Genomic DNA, 14506 nt, shown 5'->3' with positions numbered 1-14506 from the left:
CTGTCCCAGACCTTCGGCAGACTTCTTCATAAAGTCTACTCTAGTGAGACTATTGACCATTTTGATATTCCTCGTTTGCTAATGATTAGAAATATGCAGCCCTACTTAGATTCTATCCAACCACACATTTGCCATGTATTTACTCTGTGTAATGTAGTTTTAACCCCTTATTTACATAGTCTTTCATTGCAGTCCTGGTCTTGATACCAATTTACCCTGATAAGAAGAGAAGCCTCCATGCTTACAAGCACCCTGCCAAAGAAAGGAAACTATACTCAAAAATGAATGGGAAAAAAAAAGCAAAACCAATATCACCACTCAAAAGAACGCAAGGGACTGTCCAGTCTAATGTGACCGCTTCAGTTCCTCCAGTTAAGTAACATGTAGTAGGACCACTAATGCCCAGCACTATTTGGAGGCGATGTGAAGCTGGCTGACAGTTGTCTGTCAAGAGAATAGCCGTTTTACTCCTAGGTTAAATTTTTCAAAAATGGGTGCTTAAAATAGGCTCCTGATTCATACATGTAAAATGGGAGCTGTTAGATGATCAGCACTTTTGAAAATCAGACCATTTGTTTAGGTGCCTAATAACAGAGTTAAGTGCCTCTCTTTAGGCTCCTACTTTTGAAAAGTACTCTTCAAAAATACCTGACATTTGGGGATGTTAGCAGCTCATCCTACAAGACTGATATTTGAAAATTCTTCAACACAAGCTCAATCAAATTTCCCTTTTAAGGGCTGGTCTGTGTTAGAAATAATCAAACAGGTTGTCCCGGGGGGTGGATTGGGGAGATGGAACCCTTTATTGCCTGCTCGTTCCACCTCGATGCCACGAGTGAGCAACGAGGGGGTTACTTTACAATTATTTTATCCATAACAGTATGTAAATGTATGCATTTTCAGCAACTTCCCATAGGCCCTTATTTGGTTACATTGACACCTATAAAATGAATATTAACAACTACATAATGAATATAATTATACCCACCCCTGTTTGTTGTTTACAGGATTACCAAACAGAGGTCAGGAACATCACCTTAAAACCTATACATTTTACATTAACATTCTTTGAAGTGAAGGTATGCCAGAGGTAGAAGGAAGATAATGCTTGCTTCCCACCAAAAGACCTTGCACAGAAATGGCAAAAGACTCATCCTCTGCGCAGATGGCCAGGAAGGAAGGAGGAGAAGAGAGATAACAGACTCTAACTAAAATTCACACCAATTAACAGAAACAAGGTTTGCCCTTGCCTTGACCCCATTCCCTGTAATTTAGACTTGACCACTTGTCCAGCTTTAACTCTTTACTCTCCTACACTCTGCAATGGGAACTCACATTGGTACTGCTACATCTCTCAGGGTGTGGATTTTTCACACCCTTGAGAGATGTAGCTATGCTGACCTAACCCCGGAGTATACTGCTAGGCCAACAGAAGAATTTTTCCATTGACCTAGCTACCTCCTCTCGGGGAGGCGGTTTACCTAGGCTGATCGGAGAACCATCGCTGCTGTAGCAGTTTGTGTGTAGAAAGGAAACAAGCAACTAGATTTCAAAGTCCTTCACTAGCTTAGGCTCTGACCTGCCTGCTAGGCAGTGTTTTGCCCACACACTGTGAAGAATGGAAATGTTACTCATCTGCTTTTTGGATGGGACAAAAGGTTAGAAACACACTGGGTTATAGCCTCACCCACACAAGGCAGCTCTGTGTGTATGTGCACAGTGAAATACCCATTACACACTTGTACTTGAGTGTGGAAAAAAATATTTATTTGCAGTGAGTAACTAAAACTTTAGGCTGGCTTCAAATCAATCATTCATGTGTGAGATGTTAAAGACCCACTGGAAAGGAAAATTCCCACCTTCTTGCTCAGCCTGTCAGACTGAAAGCTCACAAAGGGAAAAAGCCAATTCCCCATTAAGAGGCTAGAAGATGTATCTGGAAACAAAGAGTTTGATTAAACTGAGGATTTCCAACTGCACCATAGATGAAGTACCTTTTGTTATTAAAGAACTGAAAGTGGCAAAGTGGGACCTCTGCACAAGTGATTGGAAAACCAATGTTGAAACAAACTGACTTTTAATCAGAAGAAAAAATGTAACATCACCACCAGAATTATTTCTCCAAGTACAAAATTTGGATCTGGATTTCAAACACTCCAGAACCAGGTATGTTCGCATTTGAGGTTTTGGTTCAGTCCATTATAAATTTAGGTGTTGATTGCATAGATGCCCTTTTAAACTTGAGAAAGCCCTGTATGTCATGAGGAAGGTAGCATAGGAGCTGATAAATGACCATACACCACCAGTGATTCCTCTCAAGTGGAGGAAAGCTCCAATGGCTAGTTGAGATACACAAAACAGCCTGAGTAGGGCTGAGAATTTTTATGTGAATGCTTCTCCAGCTAAGCAGCAACTTCAAATCCATGTTATGTAATTCCATGAGGCATGATTCCCTTACCTACGAGGTCAGGAAAAACAAAAAAGTCAATGCAGTAGAAAAGAATGTATCAGAGCACACTGATATCTGCAATCAAGAATTTATTCATAGACATGCCAACACAACTAATATTTACAAGATGCAGGTTAGTCAAAGAAAAATGTGTTGTAACCCTTTGTAGTCGTAATTTGCCAGACTAGAGGGGAAATATTTGCATTGGTCAATGCACTCTGGTACTGATTCACTGTGAGCCATCCTCACTTTGTACTAAAACCAGGCTTGCTGAAGTGGTTTTAAATTGTGTCAGGCTAAAATGGTAAAGAACAATTTAGCTGGCAGGAGTGAGACATGTTAAAAAAGGGCCCCTCTACCCACACCCCCAATAATCACAGGTAGTGAGACAGCAGCAATAATATTTTTAGGTTTTTTTAATTGACTCACTTAGCTGTGCAGATACCTAAACGGAGTAACTGTGTGATCCCATTGCTGTAACTGTTATTCTTCCTCACCCCATCTCCTCCAGACTGCATGTTGTCTCACTCACTGCATCACACTGAAAATTAAAGGGTAGGATGGAATGTTCAGAAGGGCTCAGTATTTCCCTTGTCCCCCCCTTTGAAGATGATAGCAAAATTCCTATTGATTTCCGTGGGAGAAGAACTAGTTTAGTTCTGAGTGCGTTTAACAATCACACTGGCAAGGAACCTATCTTTTTATTTAAATTTTACAGCTCCTAGTACAGTCTGCTTAATTGGGCTGTAATTAATTAAAAATAATTAATAACACTTGTGTTTAAGATGGCATGAACACGATTTAAAAAAAAACATAGTTGTAGCTTGGTGTAAACTCATCCACAGCATTATTAAAAGCTGAGGGCAGGAGTTTTGGTTGGTATCAATTGGTGTAGTTCCAATTAATCAGCTACTGGGGAGGATCAAATTGTTCTTTGAGAACTTACTTGGAGGTTACAATGTCAATGCATGGCCTGCTGTAGCTGTGAAGTACTGGGAGTTATTTTGCCACATTCGGTCATCTGCGCTTTTTCCAGTGATTTGCACTACAGAATTATTTTGCCCCCTGTTCAGAGACACAGGGTGGCCTTTTCTGTAAGGTTTTGTTGAGTTGTAAAGTCTGTTAACATAGATATGCCAAACTCAAGTCAGAAGCTGAGTTGCTTAGACCTAAGCTGATATGGTCAGTCTTTAGTGGCTTCAATGATTTGCATGGGAGAGTTTATGGAAACTCAAAACTATTTCATTGTTTTTTAATCCCACTAAACCAGCTCTCCAGGAGGGTACTTAGAAAGACAATTTAAAAAACATAGACACTTATGATTTCTGCTTTTCTACCTAAAGGCCATTACCCTGCTAAACATTTCAACTCAGTGCAAAGCAGTCAAGTGTTTTGCTCTAGGCACAGCTAAACAATAGACTGCACAGGAAGAATGAACGTCAGCGATGTGTTTTGCTATTGAGAACATATGTAAATTCCAAAGCTGAACTTCAGACAGATGCAACTTGGTCATGAAACTTTCTCCTACTCTCTCATGAGAATAAATCCACAGCACATTTTTTAGCTTCTTTTAACTGTAGCAAGGACCCATTTCTCTAACCATATCATAGAGAGTATGGTCTAGGGAAGTGATCTTCACTATTTTTCAAGCAGGGGCCACTTTGGCAAAAAACCTTCAGTGTAAGAGCCACATCAGCACATTAACCTTATGGCCTTATCATGGCCGCTACTTTCTCCAGCCGCCTCGTTCTCTGTAGTTGTTGTAGATCTGCTTTTGTTCGTTTAATTAATATCCACAGTTATGTTCTTATCTGCTTTTTCTCCTGTTTCACTTTCCAGTTTTCTCTTCAATGGAATTAAGAATCTATCCCTTCTTTCCAGTAACTCACTGGGGCCAAAAAATAATATTCGACACAAACAGTTGAACACTCAGAGTTCTACGTTGGCTGCTATGGTAATATTACGGTTATTATATAACGGATATACTGAGATGTACTTATTGGCGCACATCGTACCATATGGTTGATGTGATGTGTAAGGAAGGTGGACTTTGATAGGCTCAGTACATATTCTAATGTTAAAAATAAAATAAATTAGAATATAAACAGTTAGTCAGGGAGCCGCACTTAGGGTCAATGGGAGCCGCCACTGGCTCTCGGGCCTTGAAATGAAGAACACTGGTCTAGGGCTACATTTCCCAAATCTTTAAATCCCCATTCAGAAAAATAAAGTCAGTCATAACAATTCCTTCCCCTGGCCAGTCCCATCAGATGTTGTTAAAGCCTACACATCTTAACTGATATGCCTTGCCTTCTTTACCTCCCCACTATTTCTTTGATTTTCATCCTACAATCTGAGAAACATTGATGTAGATTTTCATAAGAGTATACTTCCTTTCCTGATTTATTATTTGCTGACTAATGAAATAGTTAACATATAAAGCATGGTCATTTGCTTTCACTTGAGTTGGCACCAATTAAAATGAGTGGGGGAGTTGAAACCTCAGAGCAATTATTTCAAACTCTCTGCAAAGTCAGGCAAACATATGTATCGTTTACATTTAAATAATGTTTTAAACATTTTTTCCACAACCATAATAGGTAGAGAGTAACCTGAAAAGAAAAGAATAGAAAAGGTAGCTGAGACTCTGGAGAAAAATTGAGGGGAGGGAATCTGTGCAGTGAGCACCCTCCCCTCTCACCCCCCCATAGGGGCAGTCCCCATGCTTTTGGAAACACTGGTCTAGGGGAATGAGTATAGGACCGATCGTCAGTCATGACCAGATTTTAACACTGACTTTGCAACTTGTTAAAGGTCAAATAGTTTAGCCTCTCTGTCTCAGTTTCCCCACCAGCAAAAATGGGGATAATATGTATCTATATCATTTCATATTGAAAGGATTAATTAATATGTGTGCAGTTCTGAATACCTAAAGGCTCAGTATTTTTATTATCTCCTATCTCATCTCTGTCTATCTAGGTGCTTATATGGTCCTCATTGCTAAAGCATCAGTGTGCCCCCCAGTAATTTAAGAATAGAAATAAAAATAACTGTCTCTCTCTTTCTTCTTTCCCAGCCTGTATGAGGAATAGCCTGAATAATTTTTAGGGTTCTTTGCTTGTTTATGTTTCTGTGTATAAGTGAGTGGGTGGGGGTGTGGTGTATCTATAAAGAACTTCTGGAGGGAAAGCCAAACTAAATATACGAGTTTTTCATGTAATTCTGCATGTGATGAGGCCTATGATCTTTCTTACCTCTTGAGGGAAGGCATTCCATAGATCAGGACCAGTCCCCATGGAAGCACTGTCTTTTGCACTCATGACCACTCTGTTGGTCAGAAGTTTAGTTGTTCCAGTAAAGTGTAGCTGCTGTGGGAGGTTATGGTCACGGATAGTAACTCGGTAGGTAGAGCCAATGCCATGGCGATCTTTGAATATTAGGACAGAGACCTCGTAGTGTTCTCTGTATACAATGGGAAGGCATTGCAGGAACCATAGCAGGAGGGTGATGAGCTCATGAGGATTAGGCAGAAGAATGAGCCAGTGGTTAGGATACTAACCTGAGTTTAGGAGACAGGGGTTCAATTCCCTGCTTTGTCAGAGAACTCTTGTATGACCCTGGCCCATTCCCATAGTCTCTCCGTGCCTCTGTTCCCCATCTGTGAGATAGGACAAGAGCTCTTTCCTATCTCACAAGGGGTAAATATATTAAAGACTGTGCTCAGATATTATGGTAAGGGGAGGAGGGCCATGTAAGTACTAGAGATCAGCCTGGTTGGTAAGAAGATGACCTCCTGTATTTTGTACCAGCTGGAGATTTTTCAAGGTGTGTAGCTTCAGTCCTAGATAGTAATTGCAATAATCAGGTCTGTAGGTTATGAACGTTCGGATCATCATGACCAGATGTGTGTCTGATTGGATGAAGTGCTACCTTCAGGTAGTTAAAGGTGGAAGGAGACATTTTTGTCAGTTTGGCTATCTGGGCTTCCAATAGGACTGCATTAATCTTTGACCACAGCAATGTGGGACCCAGAGTCCAAATCTGTGATCATAAATACTTACAGAAATGCCTGTCCATCAATAATAGATACCAGACTTTACACACACACACACACACACACTGTTTAAAAAGTGGTCTTTTAAAGTTTTGTTCATCTATATGAAGAGAGGCTGTCATTTTTAGTTACAAGAAATTGCATTGTTTCATCACTACTTTTGATCCCATGTTAAATTCTGAGGCTAGCTGGGCCAATTGCCTTGGCAGAGAGGTGGAAGTTGTTACCCAGTCAGCAAGGTCTGTGAGCCAGGAAGAGCAGTGGCAGCCTGCCAATTGGAAGCTATGCTATGATTTTAAAAGAGAGAGATGTAAGGGTTACAACACAGTGTATATTCAGCATAGACCAACCCTTAGGCTTTAGTTAAGAGAACAATTTACACATATGGCAAGCTTCCGCATCTCCCTCCCCCAAGCTCAGCTGATCCCAGCTTTCAAGGACCCAGCTATGGGCCTTCACAGTTTGTTGGGACTGGAACTTCTTCCGCTAGGGTAACCAGAAAGCAAATGTGAAAAATTGGGATGGGGTGGAGGGTAATAGGCACCTATATAAGAAAAACTCCTGAATATCGGGACTGTCCCTATAAAACTGGGACATCAGGTCACCCTACATTTGGTTGCTTTTGGTATCTGAGATTTTGCCATAAGGAATGTTACCTCCCTGCTGAAGTTACCACCGTGCTTTACACACAGGAGGGTTCTCAGCAGCTCACTATGAGGTGTCCACTCTGAAAACTTATACTGGAGCTTGAGTTCCTTAATGTCGCTGATTTTGCTCCTTCTAGAATCTGAGTCAACTTTATAATGCATAGACTGAAACACTTCAGTAAAGTTGAGGTATTTCCAAACTTGAATGTAGTCAGGGTTCCAAAGGTACAGAGTTTTTCCTGACTATATATTCTTTTTATTAAGTTAGTTTGATAGAGCGGAACAAAATTTGGAATTTCTGTCCTACCTGAAATTCTGACATTACAGTATTTGTTTTCATCCCAAATTGGGATTCGAAGTTGAAATTTCAAAAATTTTCACAAAATAGAAATTTGGAAAGAATTCCATTTGGAAATGTCAAGATGTTTTGTTCTGACATTTTCAAATTAATCTAAAAATTTAAACATTCCTAAAACCAAAATATTTCATTGCGGTTTATTGAACTGACCTGAAATGCTTTGTTTCAAGTCAGTTTAATATTAAATGGCATTTCCCCATTGTGGCACATTGCCTCATAGGAGTTGTAGTTCAGGGCCCTGATGCTCCCATTTTTCTCTAAAGGCCAGGATTCCTGGCCAGATTACATCTCCCATAAAGTACTTAGAGTCCTGTATCTCCTATGATGCACCATGCAGACCAGCCAGAGGGAAATTTCCATTGCATTTTGGAGATGTAATCCTTCAGGGAGCTTGGCCAATAGGAAGGAATGGGGCACAAACTACAACTCCCATAAGGCAATACACTGATAGGAAATTCACTTTGATGTCTTGTTGAACTGATTTGATCCCAAACACTTCAGGACAGTTCAAATAAATTCAGGTTCAAACTAAATATTCTGATTCAAATTGTAGAAAGTATTTCATTTTTAATTTTCCCCAGTGGAATATTGACTTTTTTCAGAAAAATCAATTTTTTTCTAGGAAAAATTTAGATTGTGCAGAAGCTGCCTTTTCTGTTGGAAAATCATTTTGATAGAAAATTCCTGACCAGCTTTAAAATACGACAATATTGACATTTTTTGGAAACTAGACTCCTTCTGGAGGAAAAATGATCTTGGGGTCATGTCAATAGACAGGGACTTGGCAACTTTGGGTTCAGTGCCTGGCTGTGTCATAGATCACTGTGTGGTGTCATAGACCTCTCTATACTTCACTTTCCCCATCTGTAAAAGGTTTTAAGCACCTATTGGATGGCACAAACTCATGGAATTTGATCTCAACCTGCAATTTTATATCAGTCTTCTACTGTACTTCAAAGATTCTCCAATAAGTTGCCATTCAAGAAAACACGTCTATTCCAGGCAATAGTTAAGCACATATGATTACATTTGTATATAGTCCCCTTTTATTTATTTTTTAAAATTATCTATCATATCCAGTTATCATCTGGAAGCAGTGTTTTCTGATGTCACAGAATCTAGAAGTTAGTGCTGGGAAAGAGTTATCAGGTCAGATAGTCCATTCCCATGCCACTACAGAATATCTTCTATTACTACAGAAGACTGCTGCAATAACTGAGATTGGTGAACCATTTCAATGTCTAGTAAGTTAGCAAACAGAAACTAAATCTCCTCTGTGTTGTATTATTTAGAAACCAGTAATTTGGCATTTCAAGTCTCGCCATGTGGCACATGTAAATTGCTATTTGCATTAAGACATATGTAGAAGCGGTAGGGCTTTCCAGCTCTTTCTGGGACTGATCCAGAGCCCATTGAAGTCAATGGAAAGATTCTAGCTGATTTCAGTGGGCTTTGGATACAGCACCATTTCTATTACCAGCTGTGAGCATCAGTGACAGATTCCAGGATTTGGGGTTTTTTTTTTTTTTTTAAGATACAGAGTAATTTATGAGGGACTAGTGCACATCTGTAGGAGACTAATTTTAAAGCAAAGAGAAATACAACCCTAACCATCTTTTTCCTGTTTGGCAGAATTCAACATGGTCTTTTTCTTTGACCTCTCCATCAACTCCATACTCCCTGTTAAACAGGAGAAACTCTTAACTAACACCAGAAGATGCTGAGTTGTGTGGCAAGAAACAATCACTGACATCCACAGAAGCCCTTTCTCCTGTTTTCTGGGCTGAGTGATCCTACAATCCAGAGTGGCAGATGGGGGCTGTTTACACTGCAACATCAAGTGATCATATTTTAATTATTTTCTTGGAGAAGGCACAGCATATCCAGATTCTAATGGGAATCATGGTACCACAGAGGTATTATTATCGAGCGCCATTAAATCACTGCTCACTTGAATCAATGACAGTTGCCCCTTTTTTACCTGATAGCTGTATGTGGGAGGAGACTGAAGATATACAAACCTATTTTGTTTACTTCACTGAAGCTGTTTTTCAAAACCCATACACATGTGGGTGGAGTGACTGGGCAGCATTATTTCATCTTCAAGTATCATACGTCCGAACACCTACTGGTAAGGTAGTCAGATGTTGGTTCAAACCACAGCAATCACCCATGTGAAAGTTCATGTTTACTCTGAAAGTTAAAAGAGGTGATAAAAATAAGTTGCTTGCAGTGTTGTTGTAGCTGTGTCGGTCCCAGGATATTTGAGAGAAGGTGGGTGAGGTACTATCTTTTATTGGATCATCTGCTGTTGGTGAAAGAGATGAGTTTTAGAGCTTACACAGAGCTCCTCTTCAGGTCAAGTTCCTCCTTCTTGTGATCTGTCTTGAAATATTTCAAGAACAACTTTTCTCATGGTATTTCAGTACTTCTTCTGAACCTGACTAAAACCTAGATGGACTGGGGCCCAAAAATAATGATTAAAAGGAACGAACCAAACCTGTTTAATCCTTAGCAAAGGATTGATTCAAGTTTTTTAAAAGGGATCAAGAGTAGGTAGAGAGAAGGGGTAAGATTTTTTATTTTATATATATAGATTTGTTTAGGAAAGGGTCTGATCCACAGCCTATTGAAATCAATGGAAAAAATTCTTTTAAATCAGTCCAAAAAATATCAGCCTGGAGACAAACGAAGTAGTGGCTGCATCAGAGGCCTTTGCAAGAAGACAGACTTACTGAACCCTTCCCCTCCCAGAAAGGTTTGGGATCAGTTTCAAGGATGAGTGAAGGCCCAGGATAGTTCTTATTTTGGATAAGCCAATTCCTTGCTCTGAACCTAGAAGCTTCTATCACTTTAAAATGGGAGATAGTCAAATATTTAACATTCGTGTTCCTGCAAGGACAAATTTAAAGTAACCCATACAACAAGTAATGCAAAGTGAAATGGCAAAGCTGTTCCAGCCATACCTGGGGCTCCATTATGCCAGGTGCTGTACAAATGCATAGTAAGAGAGAATCCTGAAGAGCTTACAATCTACACAGATAAGACAGATGAAGAATGGAAGGAAAAAGAGAGGAGCAGGGAGTTGAGGTAACTTGACCAAGGTCACAAAGACAGTCAGTGGCAGAGCTGGGATTAGAACACACATTTCCTGAGCAGTTCAAACGGACTGCAAACTCCCAGTTCTGTATTGTATTTCACCGATGCATATCTTTACAGGAGCATATTCTTCCTGGTTCACTGGTTACATATATGGCCCATTCATGCTTGCAATGAACTTAGTGGCAAAGCTCCTACTGAGATGCACTAATTAGCTGTCTCAAGACATCTCTGCCAACAAACAGAAGCAAACAACCTTTGGCATAAAGCAAACCAGTGGGGAAAGACTTGATTTATTATTTCAGGAACTAGATACGTTCTCTTTTTAAGCATAAATTACCTTTACTTTCACATGTCAATTTTCAGATGTTACCTTTATTATGCTCATCAGATGAAAGGCTACACACTGAATCTATCTTGTATAGAAAATCCATTGCATCTTTCCTCTTCCCTGACCGGTTTTCCTCTCTGCGCTTAGATTGTGAATTCAGAGGGCAGGGAACATTCTAGCACACTGTGGGTGCCTACTGCAAACAAGTAATAAATAAAATATTCTTGGAACACAATCTTTAAAAGTTCTATTTGTGCAGTTAGACTTTCAAATTTTCAAAATCCTAGTGGATTCAGACACACAATGCCCATTGAAATTAATGGGAGTGGTGTATCTCGATCTCCTAAGTGGTTTTAAAAAATCTCAGTGTATTTTAGAGAGACAAGGTGGGTGAGGTAATATCTTTTACTGAACCTACTTCTGTTGGTGAAAGTCAAACTATTGAGCTTACGTAGAGCTCTTCTTCAGTTCTTGGAAATGTACTCAGGCCAGGTCTACACTACAGACCTATGTTGGCATAACGACATCACTCAGGGGTGTGAAAATCCACACCCCTGAGCAACAGTTATACCGACTTTAACCCCCTGTGTAGACAGTGCTACCGCCTCTCGTGTAGATGGATTAACCAGCTCTCTCCCATCAACATAGGAATGTCTTCACTTAGGCCACATCTACATTACCACTTATGTCAGCCAAATTTTGTCACTCAGGGATGTGAAAAACACACCCCTGGATGACATAAGTTTGGCCGGCATAAGTGCTCTCATGCACAGCACTATGTTGACAGGAGACGCTCTCCCACTGGCGTAGCTACTGCCACTCATTGAGCTGGTTTTATGATGTCAACTGGAGAGCTCTCTCCCCTCGGCATAATGCAGCTACACGAGCACACTTACAGTGGCACAACTGTATTAGCACAACTGGGCCGTTGTAAGCGTAGACCTGCCCTCAGAGTAGGGTGACCAGACGTCCCGATAAAATCGGGACTGTCCCGATATTTAACCCTTTGTCCTGCGTTCCTATCGATGTAAGATCAGGATGCCATTTGTCCTGATATTCAAGTAAAAATTCAGTTCCTAGCCACCATGGGGGGACTTAGACCTCACAGGTGCCGCAGGAGGCTCTGCAGCTCTGAGCCCCCATAGAGGCAGGGAGCTCCAGATTCCCCCCAACCTCTCTCCCCCATGGCAGCTGGGAGCTCCAGGTTGCCCTACCACCCGCCTCCATGTGTCCTGATATTTTACTGTTGTGATCTGGTCACTCTACCTCAGAGGGTCACAGCTAAATACAAGGAGGAACAGATTGTTCAGCTAAGTGGTTAGCACATATTTCAGGAGACCATTCAAGGTGAAGTGGGCCATTAACACCCCTCAGTTATTATTTGTCTTCCGGGGGCATGACCTTCACTTGCTCTTGAATTCTGTCATTCCATTAATATCTCCAAGTGGTTAATTAGTTCTGTTATCATTATTTGGACAGCCTAGCAAGCAAACTTTACCACAGCCCTTCTTCAGTCTAGTTTTTCAGCAGTCCTACATTAACAGTGCTAAGGAAGGTGCTGTATGGGGAGTGATCCAAATTTAGGTTTATTGCTCTATCTGCTCCGAATACTAACCCTTTTGCTGACAGATCATGACCAGGACATTTGTTTCTAATGGCAATTATTGTTTCAAACCCAAATGCCCATGCTAGGAAGCAAGCACAGGTACAAGTGAAGCAGTCTTTATATTTATCATCCATTGGCATGTGGTGCTGCATGACTTTTCCACAAAAGCCGTAAAGAACTGACAGGTGGTATAAAACATTCCAATTCATTGGTAGCTGCATCTCCTGCTATGAGGACACTTGATCACAATTTTAATCTTTTGTTTCACATTGCTAGTGAAGAAGGGGGATTTAATTCCCTTCCATTGTCCCACTGACAGCTTTATTATGGCAGTTCTGGTAGCGTGACAATGCGTAAATCTGAGGCCGGTAGGATTTCAGCACTATTTTTTCCCCTCAATAAATTGCAAATTTCCAGATTTTAGATTTCACCTGAAATCTAACAACTATTTTGGAGCATTTTATTCTGCCTTGCAGGAAGGATATTGGTATGAAATCTACCATACAGCATGTCAGTCCCTCAAGCCAATTGCTCCAATGAACTAAATTTGGCCACGTAGCCAGGAGGGGTGGCCTCTTTCTGAGATTGACGCAGAGGGAAAGCCATGCCCACCCTGGGGGTTTGAGCCCAGAAGGACACCACCTGACTGGAAGCAGGTGGGTGGGGCCAGGCCTTTAAAACCCAGGCCTGCTAGCTCAGTCAGGCCCCGGCGGCCAATGGAGAAGGACATCTCTCCCTTGGGGCTCAAGCCTAGGCGGGCACCAGAGGCCTATGCAGAGGAGAAGCTGCTGAACCTACCCACAGCGTAGGGACCTGCCGAACCGGAGGAGCTGCCTGCTGCCTGGGACCCAGAGGAAGGCCTGCCCGAGCTGCCCGCTGCCGGGGACCCTGAGAACCTGCTGGTGCTGCCCACTGCCTGGAACCCGGAGAACTTGCCGGTGCTACCCACTGCCTGGGGGCCAGAGGACTTGGAGGAACTGCCCTCCGCATTGGACCCTGAGCAGTTTATGGAGCTGCTGCTGGTTGACGGGGAAGGATTCGTGGGACTCCCGCACGCCCTTGAACCCAGCAACCCAGAGGAAGGCAACGAAGCCTAGGTACTTTAAACAGAGGGCAGGAGGAAGGAGCCCAGGAAAGCCGACTATGCTGCGGCTGAGCTGCGGCTCACAGTGAGTCAACGCGTTTCAGCTGGAGCCCCGCCGACCCAGTGACGGGACACCCCATCACTGACCGGGTCCTGGGCTGGGACACAATGGAGATGGGTGGGCCTGTGTCCCCCTCCCCTCACCCTGACCTAGGGTGGATACCAGCTAGCGCCGGAACCTGTCCCTTACTGCCTGTCCTGCCCTGCCTAAGGGCCAGGCCACAGACTACTGCTCACCCTGCTAAAGGCTTGAGCATCTGTGTGTGCTTCTGCTGGCCTTCCCAGACCGACAGGCCATAGACTCCTGACTTCCCCGGCTAAGGACTAGAGACTGCTGTCCCTCGGCCCTGCCCTGTCAAAGGGCCAGGGCTTAGACTGCTGCTTGCCCGACCAAGGGCTCGAGCCTACCTGGGTTTGCCTACCAGCCCTCCCGAGGGCTAGGCAAGAGCCTGCTTCCTCGCCTGGTCTGAGGGCTTGAGGCTATTTCCCGCTGCTGGCCCGTCCCTGACAGCAGGCCGGACCCTAGACTGATAGCGTGCCCGTGGGCCGAGAGACTATTCCCCAAAACCAAAGGGGCGACCTGAACCCAGGCTCACCCTACTGAGGGCCGGAGGTGGCCCCTTGATTCGGGCTCCCCAAACCCGTAGGCACTGGGCAGGGTGGCCTCCCTCTGAGATTGACTCAGAGGGAGAGTCCCCGGCGCTGCCCTCTACAGGGAAACTTCTACAGGCCAACAGGAGCTTTTGGCCAACAGGAGTTTTGATTTTTGGAGAGGAATTTTCAGAATTGCCTAAGGGAATGAGGCACCCAGTTCCCAT

This window comes from Emydura macquarii, unplaced genomic scaffold (genome assembly GCF_026122565.2).
Source record: "Emydura macquarii macquarii isolate MOO-44397 ecotype Brisbane River unplaced genomic scaffold, CSIRO-AGI_Emac_v2 contig_369, whole genome shotgun sequence".
Classification (NCBI taxonomy): Eukaryota; Metazoa; Chordata; order Testudines; family Chelidae; genus Emydura; species Emydura macquarii.
The sequence above is the reverse complement of the archived record's forward strand: the minus strand, read 5'-3'. Positions refer to the sequence as shown.